The sequence below is a fragment of the Sinocyclocheilus rhinocerous genome, unplaced genomic scaffold (assembly GCF_001515625.1).
Source record: "Sinocyclocheilus rhinocerous isolate Xijiao unplaced genomic scaffold, SAMN03320098_v1.1 scaffold352, whole genome shotgun sequence".
NCBI lineage: Eukaryota > Metazoa > Chordata > Actinopteri > Cypriniformes > Cyprinidae > Sinocyclocheilus > Sinocyclocheilus rhinocerous.
Window position 1 is genome coordinate 2,178,364 of NW_015642448.1, and position 11,615 is coordinate 2,189,978.

Below are 11,615 nucleotides of genomic sequence, written 5' to 3' on the forward strand. Positions count from 1 at the left end.
AGGCCTTTGAGCTGCAGCCCAGCACAAGCAGAACACCCACAGCAATGATTCACACCTGCTTGGTATGTTCTTCATCGCACCCTCTGATCCTCCTCCTCGCTTTAAAAGCCTGCAAGAGGAAGAACACCTTTTTACCTGCGGCACAGAAATGAAAACCTTCACCTGGTCCGATCTGAAGTCTTGCTGAAACAACATCTTGTTAATTTCTGTGATGAGATTGAAGTTGGCTGCAGTGTTTTGCTGCTTGTGTCAATCATGTAACTTGATTAACAGAGGCTTGAGTATTGTGTAGATTAATGAACCTGATGTTAATGTACATAGATCTACAGTTTGCTGGGCTCGTTTGCTAGGCCACATGATCTCTGACAGAGTACAAAAACTGTACTTTGCCAGTTTTGTGTGTTGAGGCTAATTACAAAGTGATTGTTCTTTCAACTGCATTGGTGTGACTGAGTCAACCTCAGAGGTTTGTTAGTGGAACAATCTTTTGCTTTGGAATAATTACATTTAAAACAATGCAAAAAAGAACTCTGTAAGGAAAAAGTGAGAGGAAAACACCACTAAAAGCGATTATACTAAACTATTATTTAAAAAAAAAAAACTAAATGCTACCATTCAAAATTTTGAGGTCAGAATTTTTTTTTCATTCATACTTTTATTCAGCAATAATGCATTCATCAAAAGTGATAGTAAAGGCATTTTACTATATATTTCTATTACAAATAATTGCTGTTCTTTTGAACATTCTATTCATGAAAGTATACTGATTATGAAAATCAACCAATCAGCTTTTAAACCGTTTTCAACATATATTATAAAATATGTTGGTTTCTTGAGCACCAAATCAGCATATTAGATTAATTTCTGAAGGATCATGCAGCACTGAAGACTGGCGTAACGGCTGCTGAAAATTCAGATCTGCCATCACATGTATAAATTACATTTAAAAATATATAAACATCGAAAACAGTTATTTTAAATTGTAATAATATTTCACAATATTACTGCTTTACTGTATTTTTTATCAAATAAATGCAGCCTTGCTGCGCATAAGCCACTGCTTTCAAAAGTATTAAAAAATCTTCCTGATTACAAACTTTTTCAATGCTATAGAGTATAAAAGGTCTCAGAGTCAAAAGACTTAGAGCTGATATGTGTTCCATTATGGACACCAGGTGCTGATGGCAATAGTTATAATGCAGCATTTGTAATGTATTTCAAACATATTGCATTTTAACATCGTACCTTTTCTGATACTGACACTTGTAGCAGGTGCGTTTTGGATCCTGGTAATTTCAGATCCACTATAGCATCCCTTATAAAAGCCATCTGGAGCATATCTGGTACTGTCGCTGTTGGGATGTAGATTTTTCAGATATGAGTTGGCATAAGGACAGTCAATGTCATTTGCTTTTGTTTGTTTGGAATAGTTCACCAAAAAAAAATTATTCTGTCAAATTCAACCTCATGTCATTCCAAACCTGTAGGACTTTTTTTCTTCTATGGAACACAAAAGAAGACGTTTTGAAGGATGTTCACGCTTCTCTATTCCATACAGTGAGGGTGGATGGGGACTCTCAAGCTCCAAAAGGACAAAAACTAAACTCATCTGGCTGAAGTACATAATTAATGTCTTCTAAAGTCATACAATATCTTGATGATCTTTGGTCACTGGTAACTATTCACTTTAATTTTATGACAATAACTCCTTTTGTTCACGAAAGAACAAGCCATGCAGGTACTGAAAAACATGAGAGTGAGCAAACAACAACATATCAGTCGCGAAAATCAACTTTCATGTGCAAAGGCCAGTACGTTGCTGCCCATCTTAACCAGACTCACTGGGTTTGATTAAGACTTTATAAGATATGGCTCATCTTTAATGTTTTTAAATAAATCCACGGTGACTATCAAAAAAGGAGCGAGAAACAAAAGGTTGTACGCCTGATGTCTGAGTTAAAAGTGCAACCTGTAGGGACTGAACTCAGATGGAACAATCTAAAAGCTTTTTGAAAAACAACAGCGCTGTTTAAGTTGGCAGGAGGATGCAGATACAAAGCTACATACTCATGGTGGTATACGAAGGACGGAAGAAATATGATAGGCCTTAATTGAATGAAGACACCAGAGATTACATGTTGTCTTCAAGCTTGGTTGGCAAAGAGAAATGAGGAGGGAAGGGAAGAAATAAAAAGAACGGACTCCAGTCGGTGAGAATTTGCATGCCCTGGAACGATGAAGCTAGGAAAAAAGCAAACAACTGAAATACAAACTTTGAGACAATGTCCAAGGAAATAAAGAAGTGAATATATGCAAGACATCTTGAGCAGACATATTTATAATTCCATAATTTCCATATCTTCACAAGCAGTGGATGTTTGTTGAGCTGGCACGTCTCTGCAGCTGCCAATTCCTAGAGCCTTACCTCAAAACGGCTGCAGAATGATGGGAACTCTAATGGTTTCCGTTGTAATGGAAAGGGGGAATACATGTGCGAGGGAGGAGTGAGCGTGCTTTTTCTCCGCTCTCGCTTTCTGTGGTGTAGTAAAGCGAGGTACAGGCCTTTCCTGTGGCCTCCGCAGAATGATGCTGAATGTTAAAAACAGAAGTGACTCAGGAGATGATGAAAGACATACTGTCCCACTCCAGAAGATCTGGAAAGTACTGGTGAGGATGGGGATGAAATGTGTGACTGAGTCAAAAAAGAGGTCAATAGTCTACACTTTATCTCATTTGTGATTTTTTTTATTTATTTATGTAATAGCAACAAAAAAAAAACCTGTTTTTCAGCTCATACTTAAGAATAAGAATACCAAATGCCTTTTGTTCAGTTAATTGTTAACAGTACTGGACTTTATAAGGTGGCAAGCTGAAACCCTTTAAGGAATGGTACAGCCAAAAATGACCCATTCACAGAATTCATGTTTATTTACACTTCCTCCAAACTTTACACATTCATGTTTTGCTATAAAAACAAGCAAAATGCTCATCACAATTGAGAAAAAGCAAACATGAATATTTGAGCATGCAAAGTTAGAAAAAAAGTGTTAAGCTGCCTTCAAGAACTGAGTTCAAAAGTCTCTTTTGCTTGGGAAGGTTGCACTTGTTTGATCAAAAATAGTAAAAACAGTAACATTGTAAAATATTATTACAATTTAAAAGAACTGTTTTCTATTTTAATTCATTTTAAATCAATTTTTGAATCATTTTGAAATGTTTATTATCTGCTTTTATTGTTGTGATTATTTTTATAATTTTTATTTAATTCCTTTGATGTGAAGTACTTTGAGTTACCATTGTGTATGAAATGTGCTAATAAACTTGCCTTGCCTATTTATTTATTTTTTATTTTTTTATGGAAAAGTTGAATGATCCTTCAGAAATCAGTCTAATTGCTGATACCATAATATCTTATGGAAGAAAATAAAATTATACAAATAAAATATAATAAAAATTATAACATGAATACAATTTTTTTTAAAGAAAACAGTAGTGCTACTTAATATTTTTGTGGATTCTAAGATGAATAAAAAGTTCAAAAGAACAGCCTTCATTTGAACTATATTATACATGTCTTTACTGTCACTTTTAAATTGAACTATATTTAAATATTATTTAATGTAGCTTGCTGAATAAAAGTATGAATTTCTTTTTATATAATCTTACTGATCCCAAATCCAAACAGTAGTTTATATAAAAAATCTTGTTCTCTTTCTCTTCTTTTCTGCATTTCACCTCTGCTTTAACTTGGGTACTAATCTACCCATACTTTAAATTTTTCATTGAGTAATACAAATATTTGAAGGCTTTTATCACAAAATTATTGTGATGTTTCTCATTTTTAAGTCATTCTGTATATAAGCATATTCTAAATGTGAATGCAAATTTAAATATTTTAGTGAAAACAACAAAGTATAGTCTTTTTAAATATTTCTAATTTCTTTATTTATTTACCAAACGCTATAATTTTGTTTTAAAAGACTATAGAATATAGTGCATGAATGGCATAGACACTTGAACAGTCTCATTGAAAATATTGATAGTCTTGTAAAGAAGATTTAACAACTTAAAGCTTGAGTGCATTGGACAGAATGGTCTTAAAATAAAGAAAGAAAGAATGGCTTTACAGTAAATCAACTCAAGCGGAAGTTTATCAGTGTGACTATTCTTCGACACCCGGACTCTGCCCTTTCTTTCATGGTTCAAGTAGATGTCTTGGAGGTAATGTGGCAGAAGAAGTGCTGTCGCAGCGTTATGGCAACCCTGGCTAACTCGAAGCACACCACACATGTTGGCCTTCAAACTCAATCTAAACACAAAAACCAGGCTCAGAAAACATCAACGCAGATTCATTTTGTAGCCTCAATACAAACGTTTCATTGTGCCTACAACAAGATAAAACTGTACAATTCAAGTGGAGATCAGGGGAAGTTCTGAAACTGATATTTGACCCATTTGTCTTCAATCAGATCGCTCAACTCCCAACTAAGCTGAGTCTGGGAATCCCAAGCTTTCCAGCTGAGTTGAGGTGTCTGGATATCTGCCTGCCTGGCTGAGAAGCTGATGGATTATAAGAGACATAAGCTTTATGAACATTTACACCTGCACAAAAGTGTCAGACAAACATAAAATGTGTTAAATCCCACTATTTAACAGGATAAAAGGCTAATGTAATGAGAAATTTGGGCTTTGAAGGCAAACAGGCCAGAACAAATCAGAGAAATTTACCTGCATTTCACTTCAGTTAAACTAATCAAGCTAAATAAACGCAAGCGTTCACAAAGAACGTATTCATTTCATTTAAAGTCTGACTAACCACAGAGGAGTCCTGCTCCATTGCATCTCCTTCCCAACACAGACTAACACATGAAAGATCTGAAATTGGAACAAAGTGTATGATTAAACGTCTTATCTGTGAGGACCACCGGTGTAGAGCTCCAGAACGGTTGTGCGTTTCACCATTTTAAAGCAACTTCTGCAACCGAATGTTTGGCAAAAGACACACTGAACATCTGCAAATGGGAAAAAGTGCTAGTTCAAATCACATACACAGTGGAAACACTTCTCGTCAAGTGGTCCAGATCATTTTAATTGGGGTGAGTAGCGGCCGCACATGTTGACCATCTATCGCTCAGAGTCATCAGGGCATGGGCCGAACATACCTCCTGTTTCCCATTCTGTTCCCCGCGTTTGTTTTCCGAAGGAAAAGTTACTCCAGTGCAAGCGCTGTGTGGGGACCTGTGGCTAGAACATGGATAGGTTTTCAGTGGACATTTGCTCTTGTACGCAGATCCAGAGCCAGCTTCTGTTACACCAGTTCTTTTTGCGGTGTGTGTGTAAAATGAGACAAAATAAACACCAATTGAGGTTTTATTTCAAAATCAAACTTAGTAAAAATATGTTTAAAAAAAAAAAGACTCTGATACAGGAGTATGAAGAACTGCAAACTCACACATGAACTCTGTTCCAATAGTGAGCTGCCTTGATTGCTGCCTACTATAAGGCAACTGCCCTCTAAACAGTATTCTAACCATTATGGAATTTCAGAAGTCTCAGATGGAATCTGCAGACTTTAAATTGTGTTAAACTGATCTAGGAGTACAACATGCTTGTCCAAAAAAATAAAACATATATATTTTTTTATATAAATAAATATATAGATAGATAGATAGGCAGGGGCGCCTTAAGATAACCAGAGGCCCCTGGGCTACAGCGTTACAGTAGCCCCCTTCCCTAGATAACTTTTTTTAAGCTTCTTGACAATTATTTATTTCAAATTTCGATTTTTTCCCCCCCCTTGTTGATATGCCAGTTAACATTCACAACACTGTTCTGCGTAAAATGTGAATATAATTGAATATGCAAATTCATTCTTTGCCAGAAGGTGGCGCTTGTGGAACAGTTACATAAAGTAAACATTATGTTATTACAGGCATTATACAGAAGTAATATGAAAAGAAAATGCCATCAAAACTTTCCTGGCCGAAATGTGAGTTTACAGGTATGATTAAACACCATAAAGTACACTAAATATTCATTATTCATCGTTCATCATCAGTAGATCGAAACAACACTTGGCAAGTTGGCATAAATGTGAGCTATTTGGTGAGAGCTAACTGCGTTTTTATTTTGAAACGTGCCGTGCTCGCGCTTAATTCATTCAATCATAGCCGTTCAAAGTTTAATGATAAAATTTAAACAATAGGATGATTCCCATTCTTCCATCCCCAGATTTGATATTGAGACTCTGAAGCAGCATGTTGGAACACAGTGACTGAATCTAAAACCTTCAGCTGACACACAGATTACATCCACGTAAGTCACTGAACTCGCACTGTATGACGTTACAGAAAGTTGTCCGGTCCAGCTCCTTTCACACAGCAGTGTTGTGTTTCTTGTTGATCTGCACGTTAACATAAAGACACTGTCGTGCTGGGCTTTACTAGCACATGCATTGTGTATTCCGCTAGTATATCAGTGGAATACATGGAACTTACCAACTATACAAACTGTGTGGGGGAAACTTAAATTGAACCATTCACTATAAACTAATACAGCCAGGGCATCGCTGAAAATGAGTGTGAGTTTGTTTACAAAATGCTGTTGTCACTGCTGCAAAGTCCCATATATTCAAATAATTATTCGAAAAAAATTTAATTTACTTGCAGCCAGTGGGCCCAAAGGTTTAAACAAAATATATTTTGAAAAAACAATTGGAAATTTGTATACAATTGCGCATTTCTAATTAGAATGAATATATTGCATTCAAGTGTTAGCAGATATTTTTATCATTTTGGTAGACCTACACACACACACACACACACACACACATATATATATATATCAAAATACACAAGAATGGGCATTTAGAAATTTAAACAAATTATATTTTGAAAAAATTGCACACTGTAAAAAAATGTCCACCTCTTTCAAATTTAGTTCAGTTGCTGCCTTAAATTTTTAAGTGTAATCAAATTGGCTGTGCAAGTTAAATTATATTAAACTGACTTTAAAAAAAATCGAGTTTAATCTTGTGTAATTTAAATTTGTGTAAAGTTGAAATTGGTTAAATTAATTTGATGAGTTAAAGTAATGGGGAAAAAACATGCTGACTTGATTTACTGATTATATCATTTTTTACAGTGCAGTGCTACAACATATATAAAGCATATATTTTAAATACATTTTGGCTAGACAATTTTTTTTTTCTTTTTTTAACTGAATACAGTGCATTGTATTAACTATTTCCTGTGATATTTTAGAAGGTGGCATCATTTTGTTTCATTCCTTTTCAGAAGCACTTCTCCAGCAGGCATCACCAGCAGTGTAAGTTAGTAAGTTAGTTAGGAATATTAGCAGACACATCAGTCAAGAAACACACTAAACTACCATCCACGGACAAATATTAATGTTAAAACAAAGGAGGTTAAATTAGAAACAGAGATTTAAATATAGTCTAATACTGTTAATAAAATCTTTTTACAATGTATAAGAATGTGCACGTGACGCCTCTGATGAACATCACAGATGTGATCCATGCTGCTGATAAGTCACCTTGTCGTCCTGCTGTTTCATCGCCTCTCTGATAAAAAAATGAATGAAATGAAACCGTTATTAAAATGTATAATCATCAAACATCAGAATGGCTATATTATACATCAGAAACTCATAAGGAAACTTTCAAGCGTTGAAATTGCATGTTTGCGCACGCACGCACACACACACACACACACACACACACAGGTCTCCTCCCTTTGGCTACCCACAGGTATACAGAAAGTCCTGGCTCTTTGGATCTGTCCGCACCATTATGTTCAGAAACATCCTTAAGGCTTTTTCTATATGGCATTCCAAGAGCTCATTAAGACTGTCATCTTTCTCTTGGATGTATAAATCACAGCCTAACAGACAAAGGTATGAGAACTAGTTTGAAAGAAGGTCGGTCTATGTATGTACATCTCAGTATGTACATTCAAAGTACTCTAGCATGTAGATAGCTTCAAAACAAATACAATTGAACCAAAATAAAGTAATGAACCAAGTAACTAAACTTAAGGTGCTGCCAAGAACCACTGAAGAACTGATTTACCTATTTAGAAACAATTCTTTTGAAAAACTATCAGATACAAGCGATTTGTCTTTCTTACCCAAGCAGTTTTTTGTAGCTCAAATATTTAGCGGGAATTTGGCAGCACTACATAAACTCCACACAAACTGATTTTCTTAAATGTTTAGAAGCTTCATACACACCATGAGCTTTTATAATTATAAGATACATTAAATGTTCAGTGGGCATAAGTGTCTTTCCTGTGCGGGCCCCTGCTCTGTCTTTGATGTGTGATAGGACCAGAATGAGGAACCATAATAGCACATTAGAGAGAGAGAGAGAGAGTGAGTGTGTGTGTGTCTGTGTCAGTGTTAATGACTTTGCAATGGGAGGGAGAAAGGCCTGCTGAGGCCTGCTGGGAAACCCAATCGCTGGAAAGTACCAGGGTGTCTGGGTCAGGTTAGCATGTAACACACACACACACACACACGCACACAGATGAAAGGAGGAACAAAAGAAACACACTGATGCCGACACAGATACATATGTGGCGACATAAAGACAGACATATACACCCACAAACACATAATCACAGTATACACAACATTAGTGCACAAAGAAGGAACTGAAGTTGAAGTAATGGACAAATGTAAAAAAAAAATTCCAGAATTTTGTTTTTATCTATGATCAAACTAAGATTTTTGAAGACAAAAGAGTATATGCAAAAATGTAAACATTTATTTTCTTTATCGATATTTGATTATTAAAAAAAAAAAATCTTAATCTTGGATGCAATGCACTTATTGTGTACATAAGTTTTTATTTTATTGTATTTTTAATTCAAAAATACCTGCATGTAATTATCTACCGTATAATTACACTGTTGACCCACCCCTAAACCTAAACATTCCACAAAACCTGTCCCTAACAACTATTTCGCAATACAAGGATTCAATAAGTACATTGTACTTAACTTTTTTTTTTTACATGCAGTAGTTAAAGACACCTAATATAAAGCAGGACCTTAATCCATCCTAAAAATAAAAAAATTACTTGAGACAAAATTAGATATTCAGACTTTGATTCAAAGAATTTATCTTAAATTCCCACAAACATAGAGAAGATGACTGGTATAGAGAATGGATGGATGGATATTGTAGAACACCCACAAACACACAATCACAGTATACACAACATTAGTGCACAAAGAAGGAACTGAAGTGGAAGTAATGGACAAATGTACATTTTTTTTTCCAGAATTTTGTTTTTATCTATGATCAAACTAAGCCTTTTGAAGACAAAAGAGTATATGCAAAAATTTAAACATTTATTTTCTTTATTTGATTATTTAAAAAAAAAAAATCTTAATCTTGGATGCAATGCACTTATTGTGTACATAAGTTTTTATTTTATTGTATTTTTAATTCAAAAATACCTGCATGTAATTATCTACCGTATAATTACACTGTTGACCCACCCCTAAACCTAAACATTCCACAAAACCTGTCCCTAACAACTATTTCGCAATACAAGGATTCAATAAGTACATTGTACTTAACTTTTTTTTTTTACATGCAGTAGTTAAAGACACCTAATATAAAGCAGGACCTTAATCCATCCTAAAAATAAAAAAATTACTTGAGACAAAATTAGATATTCAGACTTTGAGTCAAAGAATTTATCTTAAATTCCCACAAACATAGAGAAGATGACTGGTATAGAGAATGGATGGATGGATATTGTAGATTATTATTAATATTGGTAACACTTTACAATAAGGTTCATTAGTTAACATGAGTTAACTACTTTAGTTAACATGAACTAAGAATGAACAATACTTCTACAGCATTTATTAATCTTAGTTAATGTTAATTTCAACATTTACTAATGCATTATTAAAATCAAAAGTTGAGCTTGTTAACATTAGTTAATGCACTGTGATTTATCATGAACTAACAATGAACAACTGTATTTTTTCATTAACTAACATTAACAAAGATTAATAAATACTGTAATAAATGTATTGTTCATTGTTCATTGATGTTAGTTAATACATTAACTAAAAGTAACTAATGGAACATTATTGTTTTTATTTACATTTTTTTACAATTTACATTTTTTTTGTACGCATAAATATATCAAAATGTAATAAAGTTTATTCTTAAAATAAAAAATAATTGATTTTCTAATGGGATAAAAATAAACATCTCTGAAAACAAGCGTTTTTATCTTATACCATTCTGCTTCTCCAGTAGATTTATCTTGTGTTAAGGATGTTTAAATATTTGTACTTGTTCAGGTGGCAATATACGGTGAAAATTCTTATTTGGGTCATATTCCAAACATACACAAACAAAACCAAATTAAACCCTGCGACTCGTGACGATACACTGATGTGTAAAGACACGAAACGATCGGTCTGTGCAAGAAACTGAACAGTATTTATATTCGTTTTGTGTCTTTACACATCAATGTATCGTCACGAGCCGCAGGCTTTGATTTGGTTTTGTTTGTGCAATGTTTTTTTGACTCTCAAAGCCGTGATTCCCATTCACCTCCATTACATGAATGACAGACTGCAACGGTTTGAGTTAAAAATCTCTGTTTGTGTTCTACTGAAGAAACAAAGTCACCTACATCTTGGATGCCCTGGGGGTAAGCAGATAAACATCAAATTTTAATTTTTGGGTGAACTATCCCTTTAACTGTAACACTTTAACACATTCTGTCATTTGTCATATTTTCCCCATTTATTAACCTACTGTATATAATCAGTGATGATAGTCATCACAAGTTGGTTTAAAATGTTTTAGGAGTATAGCAAATATGTGTATAGCAAATATTTAACTTTATTTATTATCTTAATAGGTTTTGGAACAGAGCTACTGTTTGTGTGGTTTATTTTAATTTATTTATTTATGAATAAATAAATACATACATACATGAATAAATACAAATACAATAATAAAATAAAATAAAACACAAACCGTAGCTCTGTTCCAAAACATATTAAGTTAACTACCTAGATAGCATAGACACCATACCAACACATTATAATTATTTCCAAGATAGCTCTTCTAATTCTATCTGTAGAATGGGACATACTCTGCAAAAAGATTTTATACGTGACAGTGTCATGTTGTTATTTTAGCAACACTAATGTCAAACTCTATTTGAATCACTCCTGAGTTGAAAAGTGTGCTGTTAAAGTGGCATGAGTGTTATGTAAAGTTACTGCCATAACGTTCCAATTTTATTCACCTATGAGGTTCCATTTCAGTTATAGGATGCTGCCTATGTAGGCAGTAGACATCAAGACAACTCACTAGATTTTGAAGCAGAGCTATTGTGTCTTGGGTAACGAGTTTACATATTTGAAAGCTTATTTAAAATGTACTTTAAAAAAAACTAGATATAGTAATGTGCCTGTGACACATATACCTGCATAAAAAGAGAGGTCTTGCTTACTTGCCTGTATAACCACAAATATAGGGGTCTGTGACGGTGTGGCGTCACACCCTTGAGATTTATAAGCGCATTTGTAAGGATAGAAGAGCAGCGGTACATC

General features: G+C 34.1%; 1 pseudogene; it reads right to left on the reverse strand.

The window, feature by feature from the left end:
• Positions 1-7,192: 7,192 nt before the first annotated feature.
• The window catches only part of LOC107755816 (sushi domain-containing protein 2-like), a 22,346-nt pseudogene continuing 17,923 nt past the window's right edge, over positions 7,193-11,615 (reverse strand).